This window comes from Anas platyrhynchos, chromosome 12, assembly GCF_047663525.1.
Source record: "Anas platyrhynchos isolate ZD024472 breed Pekin duck chromosome 12, IASCAAS_PekinDuck_T2T, whole genome shotgun sequence".
NCBI lineage: Eukaryota > Metazoa > Chordata > Aves > Anseriformes > Anatidae > Anas > Anas platyrhynchos.
In genome coordinates this window covers 8,595,452-8,609,079 of record NC_092598.1, presented here as the reverse complement: position 1 = coordinate 8,609,079, position 13,628 = coordinate 8,595,452, and the positions used below count along the sequence as shown (strand labels likewise).

Genomic DNA, 13,628 nt, shown 5'->3' with positions numbered 1-13,628 from the left:
GTAGCAATTATTTCACGTTCTTTTTGGTATAATCTCTGTTCTAATCTAATCTCAGCTCCAGACTCCTTCTAAATCTGTTCTCCCATGTGCTTACCAGAACATGCTCTACCATTTGGAACATTCACTTCCCTTGCTTATTTTATTTTATTTTATTTTATTTTATTTTATTTTATTTTATTTTATTTTATTTTATTTTATTTTATTTTATTTTATTTTATTTTATTTTATTTTATTTTATTTTTAAGTTAAAGATCTGGGGCTTTCTCTCTGCAGAGTCCAGTTCAAAGAGTAGATCACACTGGTGCTATGACAACAGGAAAGTGAACACCATTAGTAATACATCTTGGTTACACATTAGGGAATGTTCTCTAGCATCAACATAAATGCAACAATGCATGTTATACAACAATAAATGCTATCTGAAGCAGCTATGGCCAGGTATCAGTATTATCGTTTCTGAAACAAACAATTTTGCAGTGATACAGTGAAAAGTTTTCTGTAACTGTCAAGGGTTTTCTAATTTCTAATGGAAGGAAGGTGCAGGACAAGAAATTGTATCTCTAATCATGCTTCAAACAGCATAGAGTTTGAGGATATTGAAGTCAGGCAACAAGATAACTGTAGAAATGTCTGGCTGTAAAATCCAGCTTCAGATGACCATCTAGGTTTATAGCAATGTTCAGCTCTGTGGGTAGCAGTATAGATGTAGAGCCTGTTTGGATCCTTGCTTATTTTATTCCTCAGAGTTAAGAAGAATTGTAACATTATATAAATGACACCTCTTTGCCTCTTAAATCACTTTGCTGTCTATAATGGATGTAATAAATGTTTCCTATTCCAGTACTACAAAAAATGGTTGAGGCGGTTTTATCCATTTGGCAGTGGAACTCACTTGACCATGATGTATGGCACACTTGTTATTTATTTGCAGAGGCTAGAAGGCAAATGTACTATACGAGAATAGTTCTTTAATGTAAAGCATTAAATTAAAAGCTCACCCTCAGGACTTTGACTGCCAATAGAAGTAAATGGATGCCCAAGATAACACAGGAACTGTTACTATTTAAAAATATGCCATTTGGTATTAAATTTTGTAATCTAACAGCAGATTTCAACCCTGTCTCCCTTCCTTCAGCATTATGGACTATGTACTTTCTATGCAGATTTACATGGTGGGAATAACACCTGTCTCATTATAGATATATATCAGATCATAGTCTTTAGTATTTTTTACATTTTTGAAACTTCAGTTCTTCTGGCACTGATTTTTCAATGCTCTTTTTCATGCAATATGTAAAATTACAATTTTTAATGATCTCACCCATGAGATTAGTCATGCTACCCCACATATAGAATGAATACTGAAGGACAGAAAGGAAAGGTTCTGGTTTTTAAAGACTGCCTTGCTCATCCTACCCATTCAAAGACTACACCAATTTTGGAATATATATATATTTTTTTTTTCCAGGAATCACTCAGGACTTAACAGATTGTGGCAGATTCTTCAAGAGTGTCACCTGAACTGCCGTTCTTCCCATCCCAAACGACAGCAAATGATAATCTGCTCCACCCAAATTATCTCTGAGCTAAGATCAAACCCAAGTGTTCTCAGCTTATAAATCACAGAAAAAACTATCACATCCATTCCCATCTCATAAAAAGTCCAAATCATTTTTCATCAGCAAGCTTTAACATCATTTATGTAGGACCTTTAAAGTTTATAAAGGTATTCCAGCTAGTAGCAAATCAAAGTCTAGTATTGTGAGAAAACTGTTATATTTAACAAAAAGGAAAAAAAAAAAAAAAATCCCAACCCACCCAAACTAACAACCCTCAAAGATCCCTCTGGAACAATATAAATCAGGGTTTTTCTCTTTACTTCCCTGCAGGTCAAGACAAAACTGTTGAAGTAAACAGTTTAATGTTAAGACTCTTAGATAAAGCAAATATATTCCCATGCTCACACACAGAAAAAGTTTCATGTTCTTTCAAAAATATTTTTGAGCTATAGAATTAAAAAACAAACAAACAAAACCCAAACAGGCAAGTATCTTAAATGTGTTTATAATTTCAATCACTACCTTTCTAAATATTTTTTTTTTTTTTTTAAAGGCAATATATTGTACAGATACACTGTACAGCAGCATATTTATAAACTCAGTTATCTGCTCTTGTTATCATCTAACATTTATCACCAGGCAGTGTTCAGTGTTCAAGGGCCCCAGATGTGATTCTGAAGCAAGCCTACCCAGTAATTATCACTCTGCTACTAAAATACAGGAAACCTGAAACATTAACACAACAATATTATGTTCCAAAGCTTGTCAGCTGAACAGAAAAGATTTTTTTTTTTTTTACCTTGTAAAAAGCATCAAGAAAAACAAAAGTTTTCAAGTTGCTGTTCAGAAAGAAATGACTGCAGAAATGTTGGCTCTGTCAATTTGTTCTATATTTGAAATAAAATCTATTGAAAGTTAAAGTGACTAGTTTTGAGACATTTCTGTGTTGATGCAGATGTTATGGAAGTTTTCTACCGTCAACTGGAAATATAGCAAAAATCTATGGCTAAGAAAATTTTCCACAGAAATAAAACAAAAAAACACTACAGACCTTTCCTCCTAAGACGCTTATTTTAATGACCACTTCTAATAATGTAGTCAGCAACAGCAACCTGAGGAATTTTTGAAGGAAGGAGTTCATCTTCTGCAAGGCTGAGTTTCAAAATTCTCTGAAAGAGGAATAGCTGACACCATGGATTTCGATCCTTGGAAAATTATTTCTTGGCCTAACCTGAAATCAGACAACAGGGATAAATGAAGGCAAGCATAACATTTGTTTCACTTGGGGGCTGAAATGAAGACTCAATACTTAAATTTCATAACACCTTCTTACTATTAGTCGCCTTATCCCAGTGCTAGTGATCAGCAGGGACACAGAGTCCTTGAATGCCCTACTGCAGGGTGTTTGTGCACCGTGGTCAGGGATTCAGGAAGGAGGAGGTGGAGAGACTCAAGTATAACCCCAGAACCACAAGCAGATGTAGAAAATGAAGAAAAAGGAGGTCTCGTGGACATGACACAAATCTCACCTAAGGCAATGCAAACCCATAGTAACAGAGAGAGGATGGCAGATTCGGATATTGTAGGAGCGACTGAGGAAATAAAACAGGGAAAACCCAAAACACAAAGAAGAGAAAACAAACAATGATCACAGTGATCGGTGGTCTGGAAACTGCTGCCTGTCAGTGAAAGACCTAGAGTGCATCAGTTTGCCTTGCTGGGGGTTGGCTGTTCTTTTAGATTAACTCACTCTGAGCTTTTGGGTGAATTTCTCAACTGAACCCTAAATAAAATGTCATTTATCAACTCTTAGAGAGCACAGTTAAATGGAACAAATCACCAGCACAGCAACCAAAAGTGAACTGATATGTTTACCATAGAAAAATCATTAAAACCATCAGCTCAATCAATCATCTCAGAACAGCAGCAGTTCAGAAGACAACAGGATGCTGTACCACTCAGACAATGGACAGAGGAAATACCAAGCTGATATATGTTCATCAGAGTAGGTCCCCAGTTACATGTTATTCAGGAAATTAACTAAAATCTGACCATTACACCAATAGTTCCTGAATTTGATCAATAGCCTTTTTAAACACTATTTCTTAAAAATGCATGAAAATCTTTGAATCCTTTTCTCATTATATTAAAAAAAAACAACAACAACAACAAAAAAAAACAAACAAACAAAAAAAAACACTTCTTTTAGCTTGTCAGGAAATTTAACATAGGAGACATACTATTACTTTATGTATTGTTCCTCTCCATTTATTTTCCAAAGGGATGGGAAGGTGTTGATAATATTCAGGATAGCTTAGGGTAAGATTAAGTTTAAATCTGAATCATGGTTTGATTTCAGTAGTGCAATAATTCCTCAAGCAGTTCTCATACAGACACTTCAAAATTACCACTCACTGGTAATCACATTACTTAAATCCGTATATAATAACATTTCTGCTGCAAATAATGGAAAAATGAAGTTAGTAAGCAGTTGATCTTGTAATACATCACCCAAATTGAATGGCAGAAATCTTGTAGGAAGTTGGCTATTCTTTCAAATTTCTGCCAATTTCTGCAAACATCTCTTTCAAAATTGACCTTAAAACAGCCTTAAATTTAGGGTCTCAGCCAGATCCAGTCAGAGTTAAACTTAAGGATGAAAATCTAATATGTGCACTGTAGAAGTCTTTTATTTATTTCTGTGTTACTCTTTTAAATTTCTATGATCTCAATAAATCTGAAGAGAATATATATGCATTGGAAATCCTCCCACTATGCTTTCTGCCATAAACAGCTCATGCTTTCTTTAATCTCAGTTAAGAGGTTCTGCAGAATTACTAAATTTTTCCTCTCCAGATAAAGAGAATGGGACAGAGACAATAAGGAAGCAAGGGAAAGAGCATTGTCTCAATGCAGGTTCAATTTTGTCCAGATTTTAGGAGAAATCCTTAATCCAATATCCAGTTTAGACAGATGTGCTGATTCATCTGAATATGGTAAGTGGACAGTACCTTTGCTCCTGTTTTTAGTACTGGAGTTGACAAGAATTACACTCCTTCCATCTCATTGCTGCAGGATTGGGAGGTGGGGGAGAATACTTTAAGTGATTAGAAGGTTAAAAAGCACTAGAAGGCACTTTAGAAGGTTAAATTAAAATTTAATGTTAAAAATATTAGCAATGACACGGGATTCCTACTAACAAACATGAAAAAACATTCCAAAATTATATAGGAAAAAGGAGGGGTATAAGGGAAACTTCTTTTCCTGCTTTCATTGCCATTCCATTATATTATACTTCAGTGTATTGCTAAACATCACAATCACCTTCTAACAGCAGCAAACTCAGGGGTCTCACATGAAATAGGCTATTTCATCCAAGATAGTTTAAGCTGGCCTAAGGAGCGACAAGAGAATATAGCAGGCAGGCAGTGCTAATGACAGCATACCATTTTTATAGACTAAAGGTCGAGTAATGAATTTCAATTATAGAGTGTCAGGTTGCCCAAATGCAGGTACCTGATAACAAGCCTGAAGCACCAAGCTTTTGCAGATTTCTTCTTTAGAATTTCAATGAAGTCTTTTAGCCTTTGGCACTGTTTATTTATTTATTTATTTATTTATAATTATTTTTATTTTTCTTTAACCAGAAGCCACTAGATGTGATCTTTTAGAAGAAATTCCATCTTTCCTTCCCTTCAAGAGAAATTGTCTTCAAGGTAAATGAAGCTCAATTACAAAATGGGGACAGTTATTCAATGTAACAACAACAAAGTAAACTGCAAAATCCCCAAACTCAGTCCTTGATTTATTTGTGTCTGATCCTAAAAAGTATCTTTATTTCATTTCCTTTTATTCTAGCATCTTTAAAAATATGTTTTTAGTTATATGTAGCAACTCTTACAACACATTTTGTGAATTTCAAACATATGTAATCATTCTCATCTGATATTTAACACAAATTAAATTAAATTATATATGAATTAAAAATATTTTTGTATTGACCTTGGAAAATTTTTGCAAGGTCTTCGTAAAGTTTTCATTTACATCATTCCTTCCCTTTATAATTCTATCACTCTGTTTCCCCAACTCAAGAAGAACTAATTCTATAACTAAATCTATTTAAACTTCTTTTAAGTACATAATTTAGATTTTGATCTTTCTTTGTTTTTATCTTGATCTTATATTAAATAATGATTTATTGGGGTTTGGTTACTTTTTTGTTACTCATCTTTACCATTTTTTTGTGTGTTTTCTTTTCCTGCTGAGTCCTACAGATTTATTCTTGAAGACCATGCAACTGTTTCCAACAGAAGTTATTATGCTTTTTAGGAAAATCTGGTTTCATAAACATTAATATCATCTGAAAACAGGGAATGTTCATCAGAATTCCACTATGGGGAGTTTTGATTGCTGTTTTACACACTTTTCAAGTCTTCTAGAAAAGTAGGCTAAATTAAGGAATTTAAAGTAAGGAAAATCACTTAAAAGACTACAAGAACAACTGATGGTAAATGCAACCATAGATTCAGGTTAAACCTGGTGCATGTACACAATAATTTTTGGCATGTAAATGACAAACCTGTCCATTTTGTTTTTTCCAGCAGTGTGAAACATCACCAGGTAAATACATCCTATGGTGAGGGAACTGATGTGACATGCATGTAAAACTAATTTCTAAATTGCATTTGTTGGAGACCCCAGATTTGAGTTTTATTGCAACCGCTCTAAAAGAAATTACTTTACACTATAATGCTGTTCTTATTGTAATTCTAATTTGGCAATATAAACATGTCCCAAACAGTAAAAAATTAAAATTTAATATCAAAGATGAAAATAATACATCTCAGCCACCATCATGGGATCTGATTCACTAGAGCACTGAAAAAGATATTATAGACCTAATCTGACTCACTCCTCCCCAAAGCAAGTAGAAAGATTTTACTCCCAAATGCTGTTCAATAAAAATAAGAAAACCAGAATATTTTAAAAATAAACACTAAATAGAAATAAAGAGAATGCAAAAAGTACATATACACAACCGTTTCCATCTGCTGTGCCCTTGCAGGCAGGTAATCTGCTCCAAGGCTGCATGCAAGTAAGACCTGTGTGAACTGTAGCCAGTTTAATACTATTTGGTCTATAGAAGGCTGTATCTCAGGGGAGGATTATTCCCTTTAAGATTCAACCAGCAGTTTACCTAAAGATCTGTGTGTGTGTGTGTGTGTGTGTGTGTGTGTAAGGGGAAGAGTTTATAATCCAGGATTCAGATCCACATCCAAACTCTTCTTCTAGTTCTGTAGGTGTAACTCAGAAGTAACTCTACTTCTTGGTGCTTCCTTGGCAAATTTTGCTTGAGCTATTTCCAAATAATCCCACAGTCATCCACAAACATTGTCAATCATGTCGCTGCAACTCTACTGACAAGGATTTGCACTGGGATAAGAGTGGGCACAAAACAGTTCTCCAAGTGGAACTTCATTAGTGATTCCATTAATAATATGAGTCAGAAAAGTACCCCTTGTCCATCTACCAGAGCTGTCTGGCTTTTGCATGATTAACAGCAGCAAATAACAATTGTTTAGGTTCATGACAAATGAAAGCAAATACAACTGAATCCACCTGGGGAGCTAATCTGCTACAGAGTCATTCCTTACAGTAGGACTGTGCTATAAGTTGCCACATCAAGCCATCAATACAACCCTTCTTTCTCACAAAGAACCTTCCATATTGATAATGCTTATCTTCTGCTTGCAACTGTTAATCTTGCTTAATGAATATTTATCTTGCATAGTCCAGGAGGAAGTCTTTGTGATTATTCACATAATGCAGTTTAATTTATTTATTTCATTAGAAAAAGTAGCATTCTTATCTGAATAAGTGTTCACACCGTTATTAATTAAAACCCAATACTTCTTGAGTAACATTAAGCTTCAAATATTTCCTTCTCTGCATCACAAAGGCAGAAGGTTTTGATTGTTCTTAAAAATTTGTATATAGCTATAAATTCAGATTATTAGATTAATACATACAATGGCAATACTTCCACCCCTAAATTCTCTGAATTAAAAGCAAAAAAATAAATGTCTATTTCAATTATTTATTTATGGTGATGACCTTCTAAACTAGAAATCTGAATACCCATAATTACTACAAGAACCCTAGTTGAATATTTAAATCTTTGCTTAGTATATTGCACATTTTAACTATAAACCAATTTGTCCAACAAATTGATGAAAAACAACATGCCAGTTTAATAAGGCAGGCTCATATAAGTGTAATCTCAAAATACTAGTGAAATAAGCAGTCATTTACTGTGATTTCTCTGCCCACATGGGCAGCAAAACTGAAGAGCTGAATGCTGCAGAACAGAAAGTAAAATCAAACACAGAGTCTTTCATGGTCTGACTACTATCTCATTAAAAAGAATAAATACTACAACCAGCATCTTTTATTGTCAAGTGTGCTATAAATCTAAAACTAGTAGAAATTTCATGACCCTCTCCATCAGTTTTCATTTTGCAACAGGTACAGCAGTAGATAAGAGTTTATAATGCTTTTGTAATGCTGGGTGTGGAGACTATTGCTCTGGCTGCACAGATACTCAGCTATGGATTTTTCTCTCTGCTCTCTTTCTCAATTCTTGAAGCAGATTAATTGTTCTAAGCATATTTTCCATACCTCTCTTCTTGGGCACCCAAATTAATATTAACTGGAAAAATACATGTCCTTAGTTATAAATAAATAAATAAATAAATTCACACATGCAGAGAATCAATATTTACATAATGATCTGCCATGTCAAATGCTAGGGACACTAGTCACCCAATGAAGGGAGGATGTTGGACGATGCTGCACTCAAGTGTCAACATAGAGCAACACTGACATATCCTCAGTGCTGGTTGATGTAAAATTCATACCATTTATTTTATTTTATTAGGCCTCTGAAAAACCATCACTCAAGTATCCCCATTGGCCGCTCAAAAGTCATACCAAGTAAACTGATTCAACAAATTTCCCTTGCATGAGAAATGTGTTTTTGTTCAAGTCATTTTTCAAATGCAAACACCTGCTATATAAAGAACTGTACCAAAATATCTGTAGCCATTTAATTCTTTATGATAGTTCAACAGAGTTGCCAAGAGCTGTTCTTACAACATTTTAATTCAGGTATGCTGAGATAGTTTTCCAAATCATTATATTGTCACTGAAGCCTTCATTTTCAGGCAACGTAAATACTAACAGCAGAAGGATGCGAGGAGTTCTAAAATTCAGTATGACGCTTCCTCTTTCAGAAACTGCACACCATAGTTTTCCATACAGCATAGTGAAAAATAAGGAGTTGCTTCTTCAGTCCATGAAAAATGGTATTAAAACACTTCAGTACTATTAGAAGACATTTTAAAATATATATTAATAAAATGTGATTCCGTTCTGCCTGGGACTAGGTGTGATACAGTTACATGGCAGATATTTTCAAAAAACATATGATGTCATAGGAAAGCATTCCCAATTTGCCAAAATTCTCAGCTGGATTGTGTTTAGGGTTTTGAATGACAGAATATGTTATTTTTCATTACATCATGAACAAGTAAATACTTTTTGTCCAAACAAGGAATTGTCACATTACCTCAGCTGCAGTGGTATTTCAGTCTCAGTGAGCAAGTTGCCTCATTCTGTGTGAGCCTTTCCCACATCTCTTGAGAATTTGTGAAATATGAACTTGATAATATATTCATGAAAGACTTGGCTAACCTGTAAATAGAAGATCATAATATTTAAAGAGCACTCTCTGGTTATTTGTTAGTACAGACCTGCACCTAAACAGCCTAAGAGGTTACAAAGTACATTGCAACTGGACCACAGAATAGCTGAATTCCTCTTCTGTGATAATAATAACAATAATTCAGTCAATTGTCATTACAAAAAACTGAAGCTCACCTGGTGTCAACTCAGACAGCAAACTTGAAAACGTGACCTGTAATATTGGTGGATATAACAAATAAAATAAAGCTGGGTTCCCATTTCATCCCTCCTTTCTCTAAAATGCGTTTTGAGTTCTGCAGTCAAGAGAGACATGTAGTGCTGGGACCAAAAGGAGAATTCATAGAATTAAAAAAAAAAAGAGTCTGGAAAGGACCTCAAGACATACGCTAATCCTTTTCTAACCCCCCAAATAAACCACAATTATGTCATTCCCAGTAGCTATTTGTCAACCCTGCTCTTAACTATTCCTAAATTTGGAGACTGTAACGTCCTGAGGCATTCTATTCCAGTGATATCCTACCCAGCCATTAGAGTATTTTTTCTCATTATGCCTAACCTAAGCCTAGCTTGTTAATACCATTATTCTTATCCTCTCCGTGATGGACATAATGGAGTAACATATACCCTCTCTTTTACAATAACAGTTTTTGAATAATAAAACTAAAACTGTCCTGGTTTTGGTCTTCTTTCCCTGAGGCTAAGCAACATTAATTCATTTATTTTTTATTCAAAAGGTATGCTCTGATATCTTTTGAAGCTGTCTTAGGGGCTTTCTTCAAATGGCCCAAAAATATGTGTCCTTCTTGAAGTGCTGTGCCTCAGATGGGACAAATTACTTTGGTTTGGGCTCATTAATGCTAAACAGAGTTGAAATACTACTTCCCCATCTTACTCTGAGTCCACATAACAATGTGAATTTATACCTCACTGAAGCTGAGACAGGAAATAAACAGATAAAATAACTGTTCTGCAGTTACAGACTTACCTGCTATTTTGCTGAGATGTATCTGTTTGATTCCAAAGATCAAAAAGCACTTTATTTTTTCTCAGATCTCAAACTGTTTGGAATTTGTTGGAAAAAATGTCTCATTCTCACCTTGATAGAAAATGTGAATGACACTTTCCCTCCCTTCCCTTCTCTTCTTTAATTCTTCCCAAAAGGATCTTTGGATGAATTAATTTCATTTATGACCTACTAGATCCTTTTGAAATGGCCTCTTAACAAAAACATAATTATACACTTACCTTTTTTTCTGCTTTGTCTGTTTTTCTTATATAAAACATTTACTTTTCACAGAATCACAGAATTTCTAGGTTGGAAGAGACCTCAAGATCATCGAGTCCAACCTCTAACCTAACACTAGCAGTCCCCACTAAACCATATCCCTAAGCGCTACATCTTCCCACAAACATACAATTCATACTTCTTTTATTCCTAATCATGTACAGAGATAATCAGTGCAATCTCTACAAATATATTAGAAATAATTTTGTACAGCCTGCTATCCACAGAAAAATACAAAAAAAAATTGCCTTTTAAATGCATGCTATAAATTTCAAAAGCAATTAAAACAGCTTGAATAGCAGTTCAAATAACAAGAGCACATTAATTAAAAAAAAAAAAAAAAAGAAAGCATTTCCTAGACAATTTATGCCATAGTCTTTTGTGGCTTGGGTATTATTCAAAAGTGTATAGAAAAGAAAAAAAGTGTCCCAGGCATCATTACAGTGACTTTAATATACTTTATGCCATGTCAATTGACTTCACACATCATCTAGATATAAACTCAGAATATACTAGACAAAAATTTAAATATATTAGAAGTAACATTAATTACTCTGCAGTTTGCAGTTTTATGCTTTACATTTTCTTGTAAAATATCTATTTAATTCCAAAAGTCAAAGATCTTCTCTACAAGAATACCACTGCAAGGGCTAAAACTGTTACAAAATGCTTATCCCTGCTCCAGGTATATATAACCAATAGTTCTCACTTTTTTAACATCTCTTACCCAGCCAACAAACCAAACAAAACTCTGACATACTTATGAAAAAACAGAATAGGAAATTTATTTGAAGTGTCATAAGGACAATTCAGATGCCTTTCTCTAGACCAAGGTTGTTACTTTTCTTTTCCTACTAGTGAGTAGGAACAGTGACATGACATAGTGCAAATATGTTATCTACCAGCTCATAGAGCAGGAGTGAATAGGACTGTCCTGGCTATGGTCAAGCCAGCAGAGAATATTGCCTCTCCAGGGAGTTGTCTTAATTTACTTGTAGAGAAGCGTAGAATAATAATGTAGTAACAGCGACAAGTATATAGTAACAGGAATATATATTATTGCAAAATATGCAATGCATAATAATTTACCTTTTGTTATGCTGATGATGCTATAGACTTCGACCTGTAAGTGATGTGATACTGGTAACTACGAAACACACAATAGCTTCACGTCCTCATTTGGCATGTCTTAGTCAAGGATGAAATTTTTGTTCAGAAGCAATACTGAGGTTTCCTACTACTTCGTATTGAGGTCACAAGAGCTGCAGCTTTTCTGGTGTGACATCTGAAAGGAGAATAAACAGCAATTTACTGCAGGTGTTTTTGTTTCTTGCTTTTCTGAGAACTGCTAACACAGAATGAGTTTGGATATGCTCAAAGCCCCCAAACAGAAAATGGGAGTCATGCTATATGTCACAAAATGTCTAATTTTGGGCCAAAATCCAGCTCTGTGTGCAAAACTCATTCTGCAGTTTTGGGGCAGAAAACTATAAGTTGCATAATTTTTCCTTAAGTTGTATTTAGGGAGCAAAGCACAAGAGTGGTAAATATTCCAAAACATGTAGCTATGTCTAGGCCCACTCATTCCCAAACAGAGATCCTATACTAGGCCCTTCATTTGTCACCAGCCTTCGTCAGGTTAGGGGAGTGTCTGTGGAGCTGGTGCATCACTTAAATGTAGTCCACCATGGAGAGAGATGATTTCTCCCTTTCACACATACATGGGAAAAATTGCACACAATGACGTTTGTGCATTTTCATATCTTTATGGAGAGCATATTTTTTAGAGATTACATCTTGGGATAAAGCAAAAGTATCTGAATCTTGCCCATTATTCTTACACTCAAAAACTGACCCATGTGAATTCAGGCTCCCCCAGCATGACACTGTAAAACTGTGGAGTTGATCACAATGTATGGGAAATGCTGACAATTGCAAAAACTGTAGCTAGAAATTTTGCCTCAAATATACACTGAAAGTGGTCATATGTAATGGATTTCTCCAATTTTTGCAGCAGATACTACGTTACCCTTGAGGGTTGACCTGTGGTGCTAAAAGATGATAGACATTCAATTCTAGTGTTGCTTCTTTTAATCAAAGGTTGTCAGTCACACCACATTATTTCAACTAAAATTAAACAGAGGTGTGCCCATGTCAGCAAATGCTCTCTGGTATTGGACAAGTGTTTCACATGTTGCTTTATTTGCATTTAAGTCCAGGTTTTCATAAGAATGTCCTGCACTTTTAGACTTTTTACTAGTATTCAGTTATCACTTCAAAGGTGTGCCTAATGGAATAATTTATGAAGTAAATACAATGCTGACATTAAACTAAAATATTTTTGTTATTTCTATAAGTTCAGAGTGGAAAAGAAATATTTTTAAAAAATCAGAGAAAAATGAGAGCTTTATGAAAGTTCATACAAGGTGAAAACAATTCAAAACAATCTTTTTTTTTTTTTTTTTTTTCTCCTAGAAAGAAAAAAAATATTTAAAGTTAAATAATTTGGAATGCAAGAGCAAGGTTCATGCCACATGAATCCCACTCCACTGGATCACCAAACCGTCATAACTTTATTCCGGATGCTGACCACAGCTCATGGTCAAGAATCTCAAGCATATTTCAAGAACAGAGATTCCCAGATGGCTACTCTTGCAAACATAGCAACAGTACATGCTCCTGGGTGAAGTCCACATCGACATCTGAGGATTCCTAAAAATATTCACTTTACTTTTCTGAGGGAATCTTACTGATATACTAACTTAGCATATAATAGCGTACAATAATAAATAAGTGTGCCTCAAAAATATATATGGGGTATAATAAAATTTTTAATGAGGGGTAAATAAGGTAGACAATACTATTTTCAGGTAAAAAAATAACATCATAACTGAAGCTTATTTAACTTGTTTCTTCTTTTCAGTGTTAGACATCTTATGTACAAGCTAAATTACACAAGCCTTTCAATGGCCTCATTAACTTTTGATTAGTTATATTACAGTAAAGTGATCTGTATTCTG

The 13,628-nt window shown here is 34.4% G+C and overlaps 1 long non-coding RNA gene across 3 annotated transcripts in view; it reads right to left on the bottom strand.

The window, feature by feature from the left end:
- The window catches only part of LOC110352810 (uncharacterized), a 105,559-nt gene extending 93,670 nt beyond the window's left edge, over positions 1–11,889 (bottom strand). For all 3 annotated transcript variants that reach the window (XR_011812369.1, XR_011812367.1, XR_011812368.1), the window contains exons 1-3: positions 11,698–11,889; positions 9,187–9,311; positions 2,611–2,790 (exon numbers count right to left, since the gene is read on the bottom strand). This is a non-coding gene — a long non-coding RNA (uncharacterized lncRNA). The remainder of the gene's footprint in view (positions 1–2,610; positions 2,791–9,186; positions 9,312–11,697) is intronic.
- Between the last annotated feature and the right edge of the window lie 1,739 nt (positions 11,890–13,628).